Source organism: Herpailurus yagouaroundi, unplaced genomic scaffold (genome assembly GCF_014898765.1).
Source record: "Herpailurus yagouaroundi ecotype Mexico unplaced genomic scaffold, PumYag 161, whole genome shotgun sequence".
In the NCBI taxonomy this organism is placed as follows: Eukaryota; Metazoa; Chordata; class Mammalia; order Carnivora; family Felidae; genus Herpailurus; species Herpailurus yagouaroundi.
The window spans coordinates 8,312,237-8,335,002 of NW_024412402.1; the positions used below are offsets into that span (position 1 = coordinate 8,312,237).

The following is a 22,766-nucleotide window of genomic DNA, read 5'->3' on the forward strand; positions in this document are numbered from 1 at the left end:
CTGCATCCTTAGGAACGGGGACAGATGAAATAGCAGTACTTTATGGTGAATGACAAATCGTCGCTCGTTCTGTTCCCTATCAAGTGGAACACCATCCATCACGTGGTGGTCGCGCTGGGTTCCAAGACAAATAGGACACCAGGAGCAGATGCTACAGCTGGGACCGCTGGCCTGGGCTGAGCTGCGCTTTCTGCTTTTCCTGGGAGACGGAGAGGAGCCCAATTCACTTTCTGTATGGTCCTGTCCTTCATTCCAGTTTATAAGGGTGAGTGAGGCAAGGAGTACCATCAATTATAGTGTCCTTGAGGATGGGGAACTTCATCTTTTTCATGTTATACAAAGTCCTGTCTGAACGGCAAGAAAAGAGCCAAGCTTCCAACCAAGAGAGAAGGAGCAGAGGACTGGTCTCCTTTTTTTGATTTCAGGAAGTCACTGAAGTCTTGTGTGGCCCCATATGGCGACCCCTCCTCCCCGAGCCTGCCCTGGTACCTATACTCCCAGCCCTTTCAATCACTTTTTTATATTAAGGTATTATGTCCAAGAGGATTGTACTACTGTGCACGTTCCCGTCCCAGTGTGATGGGTCACTATCTGAGCACAAAATGGGTGTTCAACATCTGTTTATTGGATGGATAAATTCAAGAGGAGATGCGTGGTAACACAAGGTGGGTAAGCTTGGCTGGAAGGAGAGAAAGAGGGGGAAAGGGCTGAGGGCTGAGGTTGTGAAAGAAACGTTAGAGCAGGAGGGTCTGCTTTGGGAAATAGGAGACCGGAGTAAGAGATCCAAAATGAAGGGGAGTGGTATTAGAGGAAAGGGAGGAGGTCCTGAAGTCAATATCCACTTCCCTCCCCATTTTTCCCAGGACCAGCCCTGGCTCTGGTTGATTTTTAAACAAAGTACGTTGACAGCAATAAATATCAAAGGCTGTCTGTACCCTAATGAAAACAGGAGGCAAGGAGGAAAAGTTAGTTGGTTGTGATTCACCACAGCTCATAAATAATCCCACAGGCCCTACTTCTGGCCCTCTGCCATTCCTGGGGCCAGGGAACCGAGGAGCCACGGAATCTTTCTGACTGCTGATTTAATTAAGTGTGGCTCGTCTGTGACGGCGCCCGGCTCGGCTCAAAGCCAAAGGAACAGGTGAATTGGCCGTGTCATTGATGGGCAGGTCAGGCCTCTTGTTCGACCAAATCAACCAGTCATTCGGGAGATCTGAAGACTTCTGGACAGCAGTTGACTCTGCTACAGTGTTGGAAAACATCGGTGATTTGGTTAAAACCTATCACGATAGTGACAAACATACTGGTCAAGCGGGTCCATGTGACAGTCTGTAGCTGCCACTTCAGTGATACCAAGTTTTGACATTATGTAGTCAAAGCCATGTTTGATTGACTGATTTTTTTTTTTTTTTTTTTCCTTTCACCTGGTCGTTGTGGACGTAAAGCTGACACAGCAGAGGGGGCAGTGTGGAGACAGTTGGCATGTTTCCTTCATGTAGTTTTCACCTTTACCATCTGGAACTCGGGAAAGATGTCTTTCCTTCCACCGGCACCACCCACGTTCTCCGCACGGAGGTCTACACCACGTTTACCCAGACATCAGGAGCAGCTGTCTCAGGCAGAAGGCGGTGGGCTCCAGGTGGGCGCTCAGCGCGAGGGCAGGTGAGATAATGAGCAACAGTAAAGGCCTTTTCAGGGAGGTGGGAGTCTATCGGAGGGGTGAGTCAGCTGGCATATGCCAGGCCTTACGTGGCTCGAAACATTTGTTCTTCTGTGTGGCCTGTTTCTCAGTGCGGGACCAGATCTGCTCTTCCTTCTCTCCCCTTTTCCTGACTTCTTTTCTGTGCATGACACTATGTTTGATGTCATAGGAGAGTCAGAGACGGTGCAGCTATAACCCCCCACCCTCAAGGACCTGGTCACCCTCTACTTGAGAAGGCAGGCAGGTTTGAAAGTAACCACACTGCAAATAATAATAATAATAATAATAATGACAACAATAATAATAAGGAGGAAGAGGAGGAGGAGACATAAGCCAGAAGAGATTAAGGGTTTGGGAATTCATGAGAAGGAGAGTGGATGTTCTCTTGGGCTTCATGGAGGAAGTAAGTAGCATACATGAGCCGGGAAAGACAGGTGAGATTCAGACTGATACGATGCCCAGGGCAGTAGGGGAATCTGGCAAATTACATGCAAGGAGAAAGAAAAGAACAAAGATGTAAATGAGGAAAACAGGGCTGCATGGTTGAAGTGGCCAAAGATCCTTCCAGAGAGAAGATTCAAACCAAAGAGTAAGTAGGAATAACATTTTGCCCTGATGAAATCGGGTCAGAGCACAAATGGCATTCATTGGATGCCAGCTTTCGGAGGTTGGACATATTTAGGACGTCTGCTGGGAGCCATTGAGGATTTATGAGCAGGTTAATGATATTGGAACTAATCTTTAGGAAAAACAATCTGGCATCAGTTGTGTGGTAGTATGGAAGAAGGGGAGACAAGCCCTAGAGATGGAAGTTCATCCAATGTGAGACAGTCCAAGAGACTGGAAACATGGCGAGGGTCAGCAGTCTGGGACTTTGATGTTTGGTTGAGCCGACAGGAGGAAGGATGCCAATCCTGCCGACCTCCCCTTGATCTGCCTCCGCTTGTGGCACAGACGTGGTGGAGAGTCCCACCTGGCCTCAAACTCACTTTGCACTCTGCCTGCACCTCACCTCAAAGCCTCCTCTTGCTTCATTCCATTTGCACCCCAACGCCTTCTCTGGAACCTAGAAGCTCCCCGCCCACTCCATGTCTCAAGCTCCGCTTTGGGGATACTCTGAGACAGACATAGCCCGTGTGAGGTGGGCAGTGGGTGTTCAGGTGGAGCTTTTCCTAAGACCAACGTAAATGTGACTCCAGAATTTTAGACTGATAGGGGAAAAGAAGGAACAGAGGTAATTTGATGGTCTGAGGCAAGAAGGGAGGGAGGAGATGTCTTAGTGTAGAAGAGATGTAGAGGGGATGCATCCCGGGTAGAGGGAATTGAGCCTCTGGAAAGGAACATATTAAAGATGCAAGAGAAAGGGAGTCATATGTGAAGAAGGACTCAGAAGAGAAGGAGGGATCGAGACCACAAGTGGGGTCCAGGGAGTCTGGCTTTAATGAGGATTCATTCATCCAGCCATTCAACAGGCATGGATTCGGTCCTTCTGTGAGCCCAGGCTTCGCGCTAGGACCCTTGGCACAAAGAGGCGGGCGAGGCACAGCCACTCCCCTCTAGGAGGGAGGAGGGGGAAACAACCATCCCTGGAAACGGGCTAGCTTCCAGAATGGAAACATTTGTGGCGGAAAAGGAAGAAATGCTCCTGCTTCAAATAGCGCCTCTGATGGCTTCCCCACAGGGGGGCCGAGAGGGGCTTACCTCTTGGAGGCTCACTCTCCTCCTCTTTCACCACTACCCCACTAAGCTGTGACAGCAAACCAAGCAGAGAGGTGCTGTGTGGCACCACCGATCCCAGCAACGAGACGAGCGCGTACTGTGCCTTGCAAGCTTAGCTTTCTTTCTTCTCGGGGCAAAGCACAACAGTACTATAGAGGATGACACTTTTAGCTCTGTCCCAAGCACCAAGTAAAGCTGTTGAGAGAGAAACTTAGAGCTGAGGTAGGGGAAAGGGAGAAGGTGGTGAAGATTCAGGAATAATTGGAGTTAAGAACAGGGCAATGAGGAAGATAGATCTGATGGCTCTGGTCTTCTAATGAACAGAAAGCAAGGTTGTCTTTTGAGGCGGTATGGCCTGAACTGTGCCCGCCCCCCATTCATATGTTGACGTCCTAACCCCAGTATTCTGTAATGTGACTATTTGGTGATAAGGCCTTGAAAGAGGTGCCTAAGGTAGAACGAGATCATACGAGTGGACCTTAAGCTGACCATGTCCCTGTAAGGAGAAGAGGTTAGATCACAGACACCCTGGAATAAGACGGCCATGTCCAAGCCAAGGGAAGTGGTCTTCGAAGAAACCAACCCTGCTGTCACCTTGATCTTGGGCTTCTAGTCTCCTGAACGAGGAGGAGTAATACATTTCTGTGGTCGAAGCCACCTCGCCTGTGGAATCTGTTACAACAGCTTTCACAGATTTACACATTAGGGGTAAGGGGACAGCAACGGATTGGAGAGAATGAGAATGTTTTGGAAGAACCATAATGGGAAAGTCTATTAAATCTGAGTAAATGGGCTCCTGAAGAGAATACGGTCCATCTAACTAGGGATGAATCCATGATTTTTTTTTTTTACCTCCAGCAATATTTGGGAAGACAGCACAGAAAACTGGGCTGTGTTTGGGCTTGGCAGCAAGAGACCTCTGAGGCGGGACAGTGGGGACTTCTGGAGTGGCAGTGAGCAGGTGAAATGGCTGCCCAGGTAGGCACATGAGGCTGGTGAGAACACACAAACTAAGAGGTTAAGGAAGATTCTAGAATGGGAGAAGACTTGGGTAATGACGGGGGAGGGAGTGGGAGGTAGAAGAGGGCAGAGTTGTGCTCGCAGAATGGCAGTCAGCTTGGGGGGGGGAGTGCTCATGGTTTAAACACAGTGGACAGAGTTTTGTCATATCATGTGAGGTCTGAGCCGGACTGAACAGTGGTCAAGTACAACATGGAGAGTTAGGTTAAGGATGTTTTGCAGCTTCCAGTGGTCCATGTTTCAACAGCAAGGTTCTGAAAAGTGGAAGTCCCGGCTTGCGGACCCTTCTTGTCTGCTGTGGAGGGCCATATCCCCTTTATAAGGATGGATGTGACGCCTTGCAGCCTTCCCTAAAATGATTATGCTCTGGTGGAGCTGGAACCTGGGCGTCCTAATTCCCAATTCAGGGCTTTCCACAACCTGCTCACGTTAGCAAGTGCGTGGTGGCGAGGGCACCGGCGTCCTCCTTCCACAGAGGACATGGGTTAAGAGTCATTTTCCCAACACGTCACCAGGATGTAGCCTTGCAGCCTGTGGATTAGCAGGACCCGGTGACCAGAAGGAGGCAGCTGAGGGTACAGGCCACACGATAGGGTTCCCTCTTAGACTCTCCCATTCTGGGGTCCTGGAACTAAGGCCACAAATCATCCCTACATGCTTGGAGAAGAATGGGAAGTAACTGGAATGACATATGTCAGAATGCCATTGGCCTTGCCAATTTTTTTTTAAGCTTATTTACTTATTTTGAGACAGAGAGAGAGAGAGCAAGCGAGCCAGTGAGGGAGGGGCAGAGAGAGAGAGGGAGAGAGGGAGGGAGAATCCCAAGCAGTCTCCATCCACACTGTCAGCACAGAGCACCATGCAGGGCTCCTTCCCACCAACTATGAGATCACGACCTGAGCGGGAATCAAGAGTTGGGCACTTAACCAACAGAGTCACCCACGTGCCTCTGGCCTTGCCCATTTTCTGCCTGATCTCTGCCTGGGTGATTCACTTTCTTTTTTCTTTAAATGCTTATTTATTCTTGAGAGAGAGAGAGAGACAGAGACAGAGACAGAGTGCAAGCAGGGGAGGGGCAGAGAGAGAGGGAGACACAGGATCCTAGTAGGCCCCAGGCTCTGAGCTGTCAGCGCAGAACCTGACGTGGGGCTCAAACTCACAAACCATGAATCGTGACCTGAGCCAAAGTCGGATGCTTAACCGACTGAGCCACCCACACATCCCTGCTTAGGTGATTTTCTAAACCATTCTTAAAGATATTCATAGATTCCAGTTACTCTTGGAACAAGCAGTCATGCCCCACACCTAGCACAGAGCCCGGCACCAAGTAGGCACTCAGACGTTTGCCGAGTGCTCATAAATCGCCCTACCCAGAGGCTCTTATACCCTCAGGCCCTGCCACACGTGTGTTCCTTAGTGTGCTTGGCTGTTGGTTTCTATGCCCTCGCCGCAGTGAGGCGCACTGCGAGTACTTTGTTACCAATCATACGGCATCAAGTCCGAGAAGCTTTTATTTGAGAAAGAGAGAAGATCTGAAAGAGAGCTTAGCTTATCATAATGTCTCTTGCACCGCACCCGGCATTTCCGTTTGCTCTTAGCGGGAAAGCCATGGGCAGAGTCACAGCAGGATTGCAGGGCCTGGCGCACGACCTCTGTAGAGGCAGTGGGGGCTGTCTGGGGTATGTAGCTTTTGTCCAAGTGTCCTGACTTAGTCAGGGGGCGGGGTGGAAACAAGCATGAGCCTTGCCGCTGAAACATTCATTCCTCAACGTGGGGTGGATGGCCAGCTCTTCAGCTTTCCCCTTGCCAGGCGGGATATGCACAGATCTGCCCAGGGGACTGGATGTTTAGCACACTCCTGAAGAACATTTTAATTGTCTGAGTGGGTCTCTGAGGACCTGCCCCCATTAGCATGAGAGTGATTCCTGAAAGTTGCCCAAACATAGCTGTGTCCTAACAACAGGGCGCCGGTGACCTCTGAACCACGTCTCTCTCCATAGCCTTGGCTATTTCAAAGAGATCATTAACAAGGTGGAATTGGGTGCCCCCAGGGTCACTGCACAATATACATTGTTACTGTCTTTTAATGGACTTTCCCCAGACACGGTGATTCTTAAACTGCAGCGTCGGCAGCTGCTAACGCCAGGCTGAGCCACGCTGTCTGCAAGGAGAGAGCCGGCCTGCCAGTCCTGCCAGAGCAGATCTGAGCTTGGGCAGATGGATCGGGCTGAGAGAAAGGAGGAGGGGGCGTGGGCTTAAGGGGAGGGGGCACCAGCGGAGAAGCCTGGCAGCCCTCGGAGGTCTTTGTTATTGATTTAGCGTGAGGACTGAAAGTGGCAGGCAGGCAGGTGGCAGGGGCTGGCGAACGGGGAAGACAGGTGTAGGCGGTCGTGGGCAGTGATTAGCCGAGGTGTTCCAGATGTGGCTGGGGGTGTCAGCTGGTGGTGACTAACGTGGGTGCTTCTGAGGGGCGTGGCGTCAGATGGTGGTTTCAGAATGCAGATGCGAGAGTGCGGCCCCCCCCCCTCCCCCCCCCGCTGCTTCCACACCGCTTCACACGAGTTCTACTCTCCCGAGCATGCGCGTTCAACTTCATCTTTACTTCCGCGTCGCGACTACCCCCTTCCCTACATTCCTCTCTAGGCCAAGGGCAGGAATATGCAGATTACACTCCCCCAGCCTTCAGCCTTCAGCCTTCACCCAATTTTGGGGATGATCACACGGACCGAGCGCCCTCGATCATGTACGAGCGAGTACAATCAAGTACGATCATGCGCGTTCACGTGAGAAACATACCTGGTGGTAGAGGACGTTCATAGTCCACGGTCTTCTTTGCCTGCTTCCTTTTTGAAAACCTGCCTCCGATTTTTATAAAAAGATTTTTATCGAAGTAGAATATACACAAAAAGTAAACATAGTAGTACCACTCCCACTGGATCAAGAAACAGATAATTCACAGCACTCCAAAAGCTTTTCTTAGTCTGTTCCAGTCACACTAACTCTGTTCCGGCCTTCTTCTCCAAAAGTGGCCACTTGCCTTCAATCACCACAGATTCGTTTTGGCTGTTTCGGAATTAAAAAAAAATTTGTTAATATTTATTTATTTTTGAGAAGAGAGAGACAGAGCATGAGCAGGGGAGGAGAGAGAAAGAGGGAGACACAGAATCTGAAACAGGCTCTGGGCTCTGAGCTGTCAGCACAGAGCCCGACGCGGGACTTGAACTCACGGACCGTGAGATCATGACCTGAGCCGAAGTCAGATGCTCAACTGACTGAGCCACCCAGGCGCCCCATGTTTCGGAATTTTATATGAATGGACCCAGACACAATGCATTATGGTCTAGCCAGCTCTTTTTGCTCAATGTTTGTATGCAATGTTTGTTCTTTTTCATTGCTGTATACTGTTCCACCATCTGAGTCATTCACAATTATCTGTTCCACTATTGAGAAACATTTGGATTATTTATGGATTTGGGTTATGATGAATAATGATGTCCTGATCATTTTAACAGGTATTTCGTTCTATATATGCATCCATTTCTGTATATTTGGGAATGGAGTTGTTAGAATCATAGGGTATGGGTATGCTCAGCTGTAGTAAGAACTGTTTAGTAGAAAGGATTTTGCAAAACCATGTGCCATGCCTTGGCCTTGATATTATGGCACCAGCCCCCCTCCACACCACAGGGGCCCAGGAACTCACCACAAACCAGTCATCACCCACAGCCTCCTGTCTCAGGCATCTTGTTGGACCACTCAGCCTCTTACCCACTTCGACATGTGGCTCTCCCTATTCATCTACTCTTGCGCCCTGACCTTTATGAACTCTGGCTCCCTATGACCATTTCAGGCCTTCCTTGCTTCAATGACCCCTTTGTATCTGCTTCTGTGACTCACCGACCAATTAAACGCTTGACTACACTCCATCCCAATCACAGAGTTCTGGTGTGGCCTCCACAGAGCTCATTCAGGCCAGCCCCAGCTCCTGGCCTGTGTGTTAAGAGTGGGTAAAGCGATCGGAAGTAGAGCTTTGCCATCCCAAGAAGACAAGCAAGTGAACTGTAAGACAGGCAGATCAATGAAATTGGCTTTTTTCTTTATTAATGGGCCCAATTTGTCCTGGGTTAGTGGCTATTTACAAAATTTCAAGATGCCCAGCCCTTTGAACTTCCCTGTGTCCCGACCAGACTTCCTTGCTATGGTGAATGCGTGTGCGTGTGCACGCGTGCGTGTGTGCATGGGCACGTGTGTGATGTGTCTCTGTCTCCCAGCGTCTGTGACTTGCATGTCTGCAAGCAAATGCTTGCACCCAGAAGGAGGGTGTGATGAAATGCTGTCACGTGGCTAGCCACGGGCAGTGAGTCAATGAGCTCCCCCACAGCCACCTCACTGGAGTGGAGGGAACCGGAACCACCACACTTGGCAACTTGGGCTGTGTCCACATGGTTGGAAACAATCTGTGAAGTGAGTCAGATCCATTGAGAAAACAATTAAGTCAGTGGGAAAAGAAAATCAGTAGGCCGGGTTATTTGGCATGGTGAAAGAAAGCAGCCCATTGTTTGTTCGCATTTGTCCCTTTCCAGCTGGTCATTGTGACACTAGCTGATGCTGGGCTTGCCTACACAAGTGCTTTTAACAGTTTGACCCAGACTCTGTCTACACAGCTCTAAAACCACCCAGCGAGCTTGTCCAGAGTCAAAGAATCAACTATCTGCCTCACTAGTAGTTCTGTCCTCAGGACTCTTTTATGGGGATCCCACTGAAAATGATGGCAGACATTTTGGGGCAAGATAGGACTTTGGGGCTGCTCCACCACTTCTGGTGAGTTCCATGTCTGAGGACTGAGTAGCTTCAGGCAGCTCTAGATAATATCTGGCCACTGGTATGGGAGGCAGGGATAGGGGTCAGATGAAGTTCAAAACTGTGAAATCCAGAGATAATCCCCCCAAATCATGCTGACCACCTGTTTTGTTTTCGCTTAGGATTGTTGGGTGAGTGACCCCAGAAGAGACAAACTTCTAATTCCGGCCTCTTGGAGATCATTATCCCAACTCCCAGATTTTTTTTAAGCTTTGTTTTTTTTTTAATGTTTATTTCTTTATTTTGAGAAAGAGAGGGTGCATGCAAGTGGGGGAGAGGGGCAGAGAGAGAGAGGGAGAGACAGAATCCCAAGCAGGCTCCATGCTCAGTGCATAGCCTGACACGGGGCTCGATCCCACGACCGTGAGATCATGACCTGAACCGACATCACGAGTCGGACGCTTAACCGACTGAGCCACCCGGGTGCCCCCCAACTCCCAGAACTTAAAGGGGAGAAAAGGGAGGCCCAGGGAGATACAGAGACATACACAGGGCTACACGGGTAAAAAGTGAGTGTTCACTTGGCTAAATTTAACTGCACCTGGCTGTCTCCAGTTAAGGTGCTAATGAACCAGGAGACGCACATACAACATAGCAACTTGTAATGGACGTGTTGAAAAGGAATGGGTTATGAAGTAGAATTCTCTCTTAAGAACTAGGGAGCTTCTCTGAGTCCTTTTTTGGGCACCTTTCCTGTATCCAGCTGCTAGTTACCTGCAAGAACTCTCATCAATCTCCAAAGAACAGCAGTGTCCAAAAGTTGGGGAATGTGTATGATGTGGCTTTGGCTGGAGCATATTTATGACCTGGAGTGTGCTCTAATTGTGCAGATATTCCCATAAATGTTATTTTATTAAGTTGAGCTACAGTAAATCTGTCATCTCCATAAGTAACACCACAGTGAATCTGTAGGTAAGCTCAGAATACTGCCGTGAGCCATGCTGGGCTATTAGCTTCAGTCCAATGTTGTTATCTGCGCAGTTATAGCATCTCAGGGGCAAAACTCAGGCACTGCGTTTACAAGATTTGGTTCCTCATGCATGCCCTTGGCTCCCAAAGACAACAGAAATGGCTACAAAAGACGGGGGCGAGAAAACCAGAGAATGCTGAATGTTTACTTCCTCTAGCCCGTCTGGAAACAGCTCAGGCCAACATAGAGAGCTGGAACAGGGAATTCAGTGTCTTGGGTTCTACTGTTACTCTTATGAACTTCTCAACCTAAGGAAGATCCATTGGTATGACGGGTCTCACACCTGCCATCTTGGAAATGGCGGCACGGTAGGCATGCCTCTCCATGGTAAATACAGCAGTCCTGGAAGCCAAGTTGTTGAGATCTCAGGGTGAAAGCAATAATAATTAAGTGTATCTATTACCTGGTCTGATATCCTCTGACCACCACCTGGAGAGGGTCCATAATCCACTATCTCCTTCCCCTGGGGAAAGAAAGGAAAGGAGATTAATGATGTCTCTTCCTCCAGGGAAATTTATGACACGTTGATATCCAAGCACTTTGTTCATGAATCTGGGTGACTCATGTCTACTTGTGGTGTAAAAGCCAGACTATTGTAAACATAGCATTCCTGAGTATATTAGGAATTTTCCAGAGCTGACAACATTCAAGAACAATCAGGTTCAGCCCTAGTCCTTGCCCCTCAAAACCGATCGCGGGCTCCCAGTTGTGAGGCAGTACAGTGAGTTCAGAGGAAGCAGTCTTTGAAGGGACAAAATTGGGAGGCATTTGCTTTAGCGCTCTGGATTGAATTAGTTGTTATTCATTACAGGAAATCACATTTCATAGTTCCTAAGAAATAAGCCAAACGTTTTTAAGATTTGATTCCATATCTGATAGAATCTCTCTCCACAGCCTTTGCAGAGCATCACTGTAAAGTCCCCCCAGCCCCCGCCATTTTTTCTTTTTTATTAACCTGAGAAGAAAATGAACTGAGTTTGGAAAAGGATGTTAGGCGGACACAAGGGAGGGTTTACAGACCCAGGGAAAATGCACTTGAAGAAAAAATGCCACAAACCGGGGTCAGCAGACATTAAATTATAGACATGCCCATGGTTTGTCCAGATTGGTTAGAACATGTTTCTTTTCAGCAATAAAAAACAAGAGCCATTAACAAGCAAAGATGTTAGATGGAATTAAGTGGCGTTCAAACGATGGAAGGGGAATTTAAGGAGCTAACCTTCCACTGCCCAGGCAGTTTACCCAGTCAATTAAAACACAAGACTGTCTTTCCCACTGTCCTGCCATCAACGGGAGAAAGTGACTCTGATAGGCCACAAGGCTTGGCTGCCATATACCCTCACGCAGCCGTCCTTCCCAGAGCCTCCTGACGGCTTCAGGTGGCTAAATGGCCAGCTAAGCACGATACATTTCAATTGAGAATCTTGTGTCTCGTGGTGGTTGCCTGATGCCTCCCTGATGCAAGGCACTGTCATAGATCACCGCCATCCTACAGGCACGCCACCCAGATAGCAACCATAGGATTGTCAACAGAACGATTCACACACCGGCAGCAGCAGCTAAACGCAGCGCAGTTCGCGACCCCAAGCACGACACCAAGATTCTAAATGGGATGTTGCAGCAGCAAAGATTCTAAAACACAACTGTGTCACTGGGGCATTCAGAGGGTGTCACGACCTGTAACTGACAGGCACACCTGCCCTGGTTTCCCCCTGGGCACAGCATTCTTGCATTCCCCTGGGCCTCCTGTTGCATTGCGGCTGCTTATTTGCATCCGCAAGCAGGGAGCAGGTATCCTGCAGAAATAGTCCGGGAGTGGTGTCTGATTCCCATAGGCCTTTGCAGCCAGCTCTAACGGAATGATTTCCAATATTCAGTTTCTGAGAATTCTAACCATGATAGGCAGACCATGGCAGATCTTAATGACAATAATATCATCTCACATTTTCATGGCATTTAACAGTTTACAAAGTGCTTTCACATACATTATCACATTTAATCCCGGTGAGGTCGATACTCTCTTCTTTTTTTCTATTGGCAGCTTGGTGTAGTGGAAAGAGCGCTGGACCCAGGCAGACGTAAGTTCAAATCCCGGCAATGACCACCCACCAGCTGTCCAACCACAGACGATGTGCTTCCATTCTTCCAGTGTCCTTTTTTGTACCTGGAAGATGGGGAATCATTTCTACTACCCGTAAGATGAGGTATGCGGTAAGAATTAAACAGCCTATATAAAAACACAGTGTAGGTCCTGATGCATAGAAGCACCGGATAATCATTACTTTCTATCCACTTACAGAAGAAAACGAAGCTGGAGAGGTTAAGGGAATTGCTCAAAGTAACAGCTAGTAAACGGCAGAACTGAGACTTCATTTATTTTACAAACATTATTGAACACCTACTATATGCCAGTGCCTCAGGCATAGGAAAGTGGATAAGTCCTAATTCTAGTTCTCGAAATGTTCACAGTAGAGTGCCAGAGCCTGAAACGCAAATAATCAATTACAGTCTAGTGTGATGTGAAAAGCAAGACGTATTTAGGGAATGTCCTAAAGCCAGGGGTGAGCCCAGGTATCGACACAGGAAGTGAGTCTTAAGAAGAGGACCCTTCAGAGGAAGCAGCCACGGAGTTCAAGCTGGAATGTACATCAGCAGGCGGACGCTGCAGCCAAGAGGGGATTCGAGGGACAGGTGGGAGGGAGAGAGGAGGAAGCAAGGGTGGGCAGAGTCAAAGGGGCTCACAGGGGATGCTGCAAGGTGATCCCCTTCATCCAGTCCGCGCTGGAGCGAACCCATGGGATGACTTCACATAAGGACCCAAGGTGGTCAGATTTGCATTTTTGAGATCGGGGCAGCAATGTGGAAGATTGACTGCAGGAATGAGATAATGGAAGCAGTAGTTCAATGAGAGATAATGAGGCTGTGAACTAAGAAAGTGGCAGAGCAGACAATTTTGAGAGGTGTAGCAGAGTCAGAATTGACAGGGAGAGGCCATTGATTTGATGTCGAGGCATGAGAGAAAGAGGAGTCAGGAAGAACTCCCAGGTTATTAGCTTGGATGGCCGGGTGAATAGGTGCCCCCCACCCTGCCCCGACACAGCGGGGAGTGGGCTTGAAGGGTCAATAATGAGTTCATTTGGACTTGCTTGTTCTGGGAGACCTGGGGACATCTAGAAGCAGGTGTGCAGGAGAGGGCTGTGAGTCGAGCTTGGGAGAGAAGCGGGGTGCTGTGCTCTGATCTGGGGGTCCCTGGCTTTTAGATGGTGGTTGAAGTTGGACGTAGGCTAAGACCACAGAGCAGAAAGAAAAGAGGGTCATGGAGAGCTCTAGGGAACACCAACATTCAGGTGCTAGAATAAGGACTGTCAGAGACGCGGAAGTCCCAGGAGAAAGAGGGGCTTAAGACTCTAAGGGAGACAAGCATTTTGTGATGGCGCAAGCAGATGGAGGTGTCAAAATCTACCCGGGGTCAAAGAAGATGGAAACCAAAACATGCCTATCACATTCGGAAATTAGAAGGTTACTTTGGTGACTTATTTTAAGATGTAGTTAAGAGAAGAACTTTTCCACTTTGGTTGTTGCTGTTGTTACTATGATCCAGAGTAAGAAAAATATGTTATATTATGACCTGGGACAAAAGTTTCATGACCAATACTCGCTCTCTGATATTTCAGACTTATTCTATTCTATTCTATTCTATTCTATTCTATTCTATTCTATTCCATTCATTCCATTCCATTCCATTCCATCCTGTCCCATCCCATATGGATGCTCCTTAGTATGCACTAAATTTGCTTTATGGCCAAATAGTGGGCTGCAAGCTGCAGTTTTAAAAAGCATCGGTTTAGATAGATATAATTTTCCTAGAAGAAGAGAAATGTAGGATAAAGGCAAGAACACTGGATTTTGAGTGGACATACCTGATTCATGGCATGACTCAGCTACTTATTGCCTGTGTGACCTTAGATGTGCCCATTAACCTCTATGTGTCTCTTTCATTATCTGTAAAATTCAGATAATACATTAGTTGTAAAGGGATATTCTGGGGGATCAAAGAAGATAAAATATATGAATGCAAAGAGAGTATGTCTAGAATAGTCTTGGAAAAACTACGACTTTTTAGTCACATTCAAAGAAAGAGCAGAATAATGTCTTATGTGTCCCAGTTGGTTCTAGCTCTCTAACCTGAATCCTGGAGCCATACCACTGCAAAACATACCAAGAACCAGGATGGAACAAAAAAAAAAAAAAAATCAGGCAAAATTGGTGGTGTTGCTACATTTACAAAATACTCTTGTTCTAATACTATTGTAGCCATCTTAGTTTCCTGATTTATATCCAGAATCTAATAGAGGACTTCCCTTAATAAAAGAAGAGCCAATACAGGCAGTTTTTTTTTTAATGTTTATTTTTGAAAGAGAGAGAGAAAGACAGAGGGAGACAGAGAATCCAAAGCAGGCTCTGCACTGACAACAGACAGCCCAATGCGGTGCTCAGACTCATGGAACCATGAGATCATGACCTGAGCCGTGGTCAGATGCTTAACTGACTGAGTCACCCAGGTGCCTCTACAGGCAAGTTTCCTCACCACTGTGTGAAATGACAGCAGAAAATACTGCAGGCAAACACAGAAAGATGGGATTCCAGTGGCACCTGGGTCCCAGTTGGTTGAGCGTCCAACTCTTGGTTTCGGCTCAGGTCATAATCTCACAGTTCATGGGACCACAGCCTGCACTGGGCTGCTTGCTGGCAGTGCAGAGCCTGCCTGGGATTCTCTCTCTGCCCCTACCCTGACACACATTCTCTCTCTCTCCCTCTTTCTCTCTCTCTCAAAATGAAAAACTAAACTCCAAAAAAAAAAAAAAAAAGAAAGAAAGACAGATCCTTTAATATAGGCAATAATCTTTACGAATTCCAGTAGACCAGCTGGTATCACTGTATTAAGGCATAATACAGTAATTGATTTTTATGATTCACTCAACAAACTGCTACATTTTAATACCTAACATATGCATTGACTTAGGTGTAAGGAAGACAAAGATGACCAAGGCATCATTTCTAACCTCTAAAAATGTGCAAACAGGTGGCTGAGCAGACACATAGATGGATAATTCCAATTAAATGGTACAACTAAAAGAGATACGCATTTGAATATAATAACATATGAACATGCCATGAGAGAAAAAAAGAGCAGCCAGCCCAATCTGGAGTTCAGGGAATGCTTCCTGAAGGTCACCCTGCCCAAGACGAGTCTTGGTGTGAGCATTAACAAAGGAAGCTGGGAAAGACATTTCAGAAAGGCAGAATAGTCTAAGAATGCCACAAAAGTATGAGAACCTGTATAGTGTATACACTATCTCTCGAGCATAAAAAGCCAAGAACAAGCTAGACAACAGAGGTAGGTATGGTCGCCATCTTGGAGAGACTTCCCTACCAAGTTAAGGTGCTTAGAGTACATTGCATCGGACATGGAAGCCATTAATGGGGACCAATCACTCTGGAAGCCTTATGGAGAGGAAGTTAAGGGTAGGTCAGGGACATATTTGGCGATAATTGCAGTGATCCAGGAGAGACATGTTGAGGGCCTGAGAAGCAGTAATGGAGAAGGAAGAGAGGAATTAGATTTGAGAAATATTTTGGATGCTGAGATTAGATGTGGGGGGTTGAGATCATATGACACTCTACTTCAGAGACCAAAAATGAGTAATACTGACCTATACTGCCCAACAACATTGTCATCCTCAAGTTCGGGGTCCAGTGTGGAAAAATTAAGACAAGTCTGTTGTAAGCCCTTGTAACACAAGGTTGAAGATGCTAAGTGTTGAAAGAGAGGCGTAGACACCTGGCTGTGGGAGTCAGAGGAAAGAGGCATAAATTCCAGTTGAGTTATCCAGACAAGGCTTCATGGAAGAAATGGCCTTCAAAGTGGGCTTTGAAAGGTATAAAAGATTTCACCATGACTTCATAAGAGGAGAGGGCATTTCTGGTGGAGGAAGCATCCTGAGCAGTCGTTGGGACAGGGAATGGTGTAGTCTAGGGACAATACCACAGGCTCTGGAGTTACACAAGCCTGGGCTCAAACAGCTCTGTCACATTCTAGGCAGAGAGTTAGGGGTAAGTTACTTTGCTCCTCTGAGCCTCTGTTCCTCATTTGTAAAACAGTTATAATTATCATTTCTCTTATGGTTGCTGTATTTAATGAAATAATGTATTTAACTGTGTTTGACTCAAAGCAAGCCATCAGCACAGTTAAGTGCTATCCTCTTATGATGGCAGAGCAACAGGGAGTGGGGGCTGAGGCAGGGTGTGTCATGTAAAGGAGAGTGCATATGGTGCAGAACCAAATGGAGAGTGAAAGTGGGTCAGAGAGCCTGGGAGAGACTGTGCAAGGCCTTGAGTGCTAGACTAAGGAATTTGGACTTTCCTGGGTTGGCAGTTGGGAGCCACTGAAGATTCACAACTAGGCCTGAAGAGTTGAGCTGTGTTGACTGAGATTAATAAGTACCCATACGAAAGATGGTTTGGAGGAGGAAGGGATGGAACACATGACAATCATTTATGAAATTACAAGAGCTCAAATGAGAGGTAATGAAGGTCTGAATTTGTGTAGTGTCAATAAGAATGGGGAAGAGATATTAAACACGGGGGAATTTGTTGAGGTAAAATAAGAGATCAAATACCCAAATTTCCAATCAAGGTTACTGGAAGGAGCACCAACAAATATTGGGACAGGAGTTGTGAGAGTCAGGAAATAGACAAAATGGTGGCCTTTTTTGAAAAACTGAAAAGTTTTGGGGGTTGCTAATGACCTCAATATTCCTTCTCTTCCACGCTGTATAGATGGCTACCCAGCTAAAGACTTCATTTCCCAGTCTCCCTTGCAACAGGTGTTGCCATGTGATTAGGTTCTGACCAATGGGATGTAAGCAGAATGATATGTGCCACTTCCAGATCATTCCCTTAAAAAGAGCCCCTTGTTTTCCATTCTTCTTTCCCTTTCCTAAAGGTCTATATAGGAATGGAGTAGTGAGCCATGCAGGCGAGGGCAACCTCCAAAGCATTAGGATTAGAACAACAAGGGGCCCCAGCAGAGCTGTGCCTCTTACCCAGACCTCTACCAGCTCAGATTTTCACATAAAAGGGAAACACAGCTTAAACAGTCCTCTAATAAAGAGACAATGAGTTTGGTGTATAGCAGAAGGCAGAGGTGGCCAGGAGAGGTCAAGCCTGAACAGTAGCCATAGAGAGGGACCCAGGGTGTAGACAGGGATTTAAGAGTCATGTGAGTCATGATGATGCTTGAAGCCATGTAGTGAGTGAGATTGCTCAGGGAAGCACTGGAGAGAGAGGAGAGGTGAGGACCACAGGGCACCCGGACAGCATGTTTGCTCAGGTGGGAGGGAAGGAAGAGGAGCAGGGACTGAAACTGAAATGGAGGCAGGTGCACAGTGGCGATGAGCTGAGAAGGAGGAAGAAGAGACAGAAGAGAATAATGGCAGGGTCATCGGGAGAAATTGTTTTCCTTGATGAAGAGTGGCCAACAATGTCAAAATCTGCAGAGGACAAGGGAGGTAAGAACTGAGAAAAGGCCACAAAATTTACGGAGATTAGAGTATACTTAGGACAGGAAGCAATCAAGAAGAAGTCAAATTCTGTTCAAAATAATGTGCTCAAGAAGCCTGGGAATTTATTATGTTTTTATTATTTATTTTTTATTTATTATAATTTATTTAACGTAAAATGCAAAGAGTTCAATCAATCTAAAATTATTTTTTAAAAAGTGTAAGGCAAACAATATATGTAGAAACGTCTCCCTCTGGGAGGTAGAGCTTAATCCTCCCTGTCCCTCAGTATGGGCTGGACTTAGTGAGTTGGCTTCTACAGAATAGGATGCAGAGAGGGGACAAAATAGTAACTTTAGAGTGGAGAAACCTGGCGAATACCTCCCACCTTACCCAAATGGTCAAGGTCAACTACATCAGTGATAAGTCACATGGATATAATGCGCCCTTGTGTGATGTGTTGAGAAGGGCAATTCAGCTCTGTGGTGGTCTTTCCCAAAACCCATAACCTCAGCCTAGAATTGAGGAAAACATCAGACAAACTCAAATTGAGAGACGTTCTACAAAATACCTGACCAGTATCTTCAAAACTGTCTAGGCCATGAACAACAAGGAAAGACTGAAAAAGTGTCACAGACCAGCAGCTATGGAGACTTGATGATCAAACGTTATGTGGATCGTGGACGGGATTCTGGAACAGAAAAAGAAAGGGTATTACTGAAATCTAAATAAAGTCTGGAGGTTAGTTAACAGTATCGTACCAACGTTGCCTTCATAGTTTTGATAAATATACCACAGTCATATAAGATGTTAAAATAGGGGAAGCTGGGTGAAGGATATCCTCTCTATTCTTAACTATCTTTGTAACTTTTCTGTAAATCTAAAATTATTTCAGTATAAAAAGTTTGGGGGGGGGAGTTGTTTTGTTTTGCTTTGTTTTTTGAAGGTGTAAGGCAAGGGCAGAGCTAGGTCCTTACTAGGACTAAGTAAGTTTGCAATAGGAAGTATCTGGTCTCCCACTGCCCCACGTCCACCCCCCACCCAAGAAAAACTTTCCGTTAGTCCATTATTACAGTACAATGGAATGTTCAATTTCACACTGTGTGTGACACTCTATGCCAGCTAGAATAGTTAATGCAACTTTACATTTATGACTCTGCTTGGGTGTGAATTATTGTGTTTATGAAAATCTCCATATTAATGTCTGATTGTAAATCATTCTGCCGGCTCCTTTATTAATAGCTCAATTCCCACTACTCACTGCTGCAAGCCATTCAAATTACGGCAACCGTACAGGAAACGGGCTGCTTCCCATTTGTTTCCCATCTAAATTTAACCATCTTGGGCTTTGCTTTAAAGCCGCTGTTCCTCTGAATTGTTCAAGCCAGACATGTTTGACTGTGTTCATTGGTGAAGTTAAGGCAGCGTGTCTGAGGGGTAGTTTATTACTCTCTGTTTCTGGATTTCCTGCTCTTCAGAAGCGATCTGGGCGCAGATCCTGGTGGTGTTGGTTCAAACCCTGGCTGTGTTACTAACTGGCTGTGTGATCTCAGCAAGCTATTTAGTCTTTCTGGGTCCCGGTTTCCTCATCTAAAGTGGAAATCATAACACATCATTTTTATTTGTTTATTTTTTTTAACGTTTATTCATATTTTGAGGGGGGAGAGGGGCAGAGAGAGAGAGAGAGAGACACCCAGAAACTGAAACAGGCTCCAGGCTCTGAGCCGTCGGCACAGAGCCTGATGCGGGGCTCAAACCCTTGAATCATGGGATCATGACCCAAGCCAGAGTCGGATGCTCAACCAACTGAGCCACCCAGGCACGCCAATCTGAACTATTGTTTTTAGAGTTGGTATGAAAATTGAGCGTGATGTTGTTAGGAAAACTGCTGGTGTAGTTGTGGCAGGTAGGAAGCTCTTGGTGGTCTTTTTGTGATGGGAATTATACTAACAATGATGGTATTAATAGTGGGTATAGCTGAAAGAATTTAGGACTGGCATCCAGAAGGTCTGGGTATAGTTCCAGTTCGTCGATAAACTAGAGTTGTGATCTTGGAAAAGTCACTTTATATCTCTGGCTCTCTGTTTCCCCAGGTGCAAAATGAAGGAGCTGCCTTTCTTAAGCATCTCTTCCCCAGGCTAGTATTCCAGGTTCTACGTGTGCAACAGTCACCCCTAAAAGGTGTGCCCACCCTCATTCCTCTTTTCCATCCCTTCCCCAACCACCACCAGCTCCTCGGGTCAGACAGCTCAACTAGAGGCTACAGAATATTCAGGAAGGGGCCAGCCTTGGCTTTGCATTTTCAGGCTTCCTCACACGACAGCTCAAATCAGACCCCCTACCCCAGCCCCCTTACCGGCAGGAGGGGAAATATGAAATCTCAGCAGGCAAGGAGGTTTTTTATGCTTCTGTAAATCATTAAAGTGGCCAATATTTCCCTTTGCTGCACTTCTCCTACCTCACAATATTTTTTTTTTCCTGCAGTGAAATCCATTCGCCCAGCCTGGAAATGTGGTCACTTTATAGAAAATCTTTAGCTTGTACCAGCACAAATGGATGGGTCTTATTTCCTGTCTACAGTTCATGGTGTTGCAAAGGCATTGCCAAAAACTATTGACTGAGACATAAAAGCAAGAAATGGATGGAAATGAACGTGGGCACGTTCGCGTGTACATTTACAAACACACAGAGCCGAACGTGATCAAGTCTACACTTAAAGGAAGAGATTCCCTGAAGGGACGTCCTAATTCATAACTCAGCCCCTTACCCTGCCCATGTTCAGAATCTATCTCACGCTCTGGAGGAGGGAGAAGAGGGTAGGACCAGGCAATGTGGTTTAGATACTGGGGAAGGAACTCGGTCCCCGGTAAGTCTCCCTGATCCCTGTGCCATGATGCTGGAAATAACACCCTTAACGATCCATCCATCTTGTAATTTCAGAAGTAGAGAAAAACATTCAGAATCCTCTGCGATTCTGTTTTTACTAAAATGATACTTCCTAAAAACGATCGCACCTTGCCTTTTAAGAATGAGCTTTGGGGTACGTGTAATGCCATATACGATTTTTACAGATTTCTGAGGGAACTGTATCCACCCCCATTTTAATGATGATGAAGCTGGGGTCCTCAAGGATGAGGTGAGGCATTCGATATCACCCAGCTAGGAAGTGGGGCAGCGGGGACCCCTTGAATTCAGTCCCGATGTTCTTTCCACTCGGCCACGTTGCCGCCTGGCAGTACCCTGAAGCAGAGGGGCCATCACCCTCAGGGACTCAGCTTCCTTCTGATCACAAGGTTTGTAATCTGTGGGAGAAGAGACGGAGCCCGAGAGGCAGGGACCCGGAGGCACGGATGGAGCCAAGGGACTCACAACAGTGAGCAGCAGTGGGGGCGCGCCGGTCACTCACTCTCCTCACCGGATCTGGAGAGCCCAGTATGTGCTCAACAACCCCCAATCTCCCTGGACACTGACTTACTCCCTGTGTGATCGCTTTGTGTCCCATTTCCTCATCTTTTCGAGAGGGAGTCACAATACTGATTTCACAGAGTGCTGCGAGGATTGCTGAGACATCTAATAGAGAAACGTGTTTCATTTCTTCCTTCTCCCTCCCTCCTCCCTCCCTCCACCCCTCCTTCTACCCCTCCCTCCCTCCTCCCTTCCCTCTTTCCCACTGTCCTCTCCCTCCCTTGTCCCCTCCTTCTTTCCTTCCCTCCTTCTCTTTCCTTCCTTCCCTCCCTCCTCCGCTTCCTCTTTCCCTGCTTCCCTGCCTCACTTCCTTCCTTCTTCCTTCCTTCCTCCTTCCTTCCTTCCTTCCTTCCTCCTTCCTTCCCCCCTTCTTCCTGCCTGTCATCCTTTCCCTCTGTCTCTGCACTGTTTGGTAGCTTTGGACCCAAATAACCTGAATTGAGTCACTTGAGGAGCTTCAGTTGTCTGCTGGTCCCTCACCCCTGGCCCACCCCCACTTCCTCCACAGAACACTCACCCCTTCCCTCCAGGCGATGTCCGCAGGGAAATGCTGGCCTCCCCTGCAGCCAGAGGCCAACAGGCCAGCCCAGCACAGGCCACGTGTCATTACACTGAGGGGCCCCCTGCACAGTCTCGTCTCTGGCAGAACCAACATTCAGACCAGGTGGGCTGCCCGCTGTGCCCAGCCTGCCATCGGGGAGGCCTTCTGCCCAAGGTCAGGCTGCAAGTTCAGACTGACCCAAGCTGCTGCCCTGCTTCCTCCTGCCACACCTGCGACCTGCCCAGAGAAGTCACCTAGTGCATGGTGACAAAGGCCCCCAAAGAGAGGCAGGGCTCAGAGCCAGTGCTCTGAGGGGCAGTGAGATTCCCCTCGTAGAGGGGAAGGGGCCACTCGGCCCCCAGCACAGTGACACCCCCTTCTCAGGGCCGGATGCCACCTCGGCCCTCTGCCCCCGGGTGCATCTGAGCGTAAATAATCCCCACCTCCGCCTGGGCTCCCGCCCCATCACCCGCCCTTCCCTGGACTGTACGAACTCCCTGGAGGTTAGGGGACAGTGGCTGTTTTCCTTTTGTTCCTCCTTAGATGTTCTGTTTGTTGAGCGAATTGTTTTCTTCCAGGCTCCGAGCTGGCGGCTGACACGGGCTCACCCGCGCTAATTAGCTAGGCCAGCTGGTGCGTTGGGAAGGTTTTTCTGTGCTCCTCGGTATGCGTTTCCTTTTTTAAACATGATCAATACCCTCTCCGGCTGGGCTCCCTCACACATTCCCCATTGTTCTCCCGTTTGCATTGTGCCCTGGTCCTGGTCAAGGACTCAGGGAGCCTCAGAAGACACGCTTTTCCCCGAGGCTGGCGCACAGCCTGCAGCCGGGGAGAGACCGCACAGCAGATGTGGCTCGACCTTCCCCTGCTCCCGTGCCCGCAGCTTGGAGCAACTTTCAGTAGCTCTGGACGACGGCCCGGGGATGC

The 22,766-nt window shown here is 47.6% G+C and overlaps 2 long non-coding RNA genes across 6 annotated transcripts; one reads left to right on the forward strand and one right to left on the reverse strand.

Moving 5' to 3' along the window:
* Nucleotides 1–5,934: 5,934 nt before the first annotated feature.
* LOC121035423 (uncharacterized) lies at nt 5,935–12,365 on the reverse strand. Its single transcript, XR_005792882.1, has 3 exons — nt 12,257–12,365; nt 10,675–10,734; nt 5,935–7,504 (listed from the first exon to the last, which is right to left on the reverse strand). It is a non-coding gene; the product is annotated as an uncharacterized LOC121035423 (long non-coding RNA).
* On the forward strand, nt 7,728–21,303 carry LOC121035422 (uncharacterized). Of its 5 annotated transcripts, none has more exons than XR_005792880.1 (5): nt 7,728–9,262; nt 12,313–12,475; nt 18,432–18,574; nt 19,927–20,014; nt 20,905–21,303. It is a non-coding gene; the product is annotated as an uncharacterized LOC121035422 (long non-coding RNA). The 5 variants fall into 5 exon arrangements; XR_005792881.1 differs by lacking the exon at nt 20,905–21,303 and adding an exon at nt 20,318–20,841; XR_005792878.1 differs by lacking the exon at nt 20,905–21,303 and adding an exon at nt 12,571–12,962 and having other exon boundaries at nt 19,927–20,281.
* Nucleotides 21,304–22,766: the final 1,463 nt, after the last annotated feature.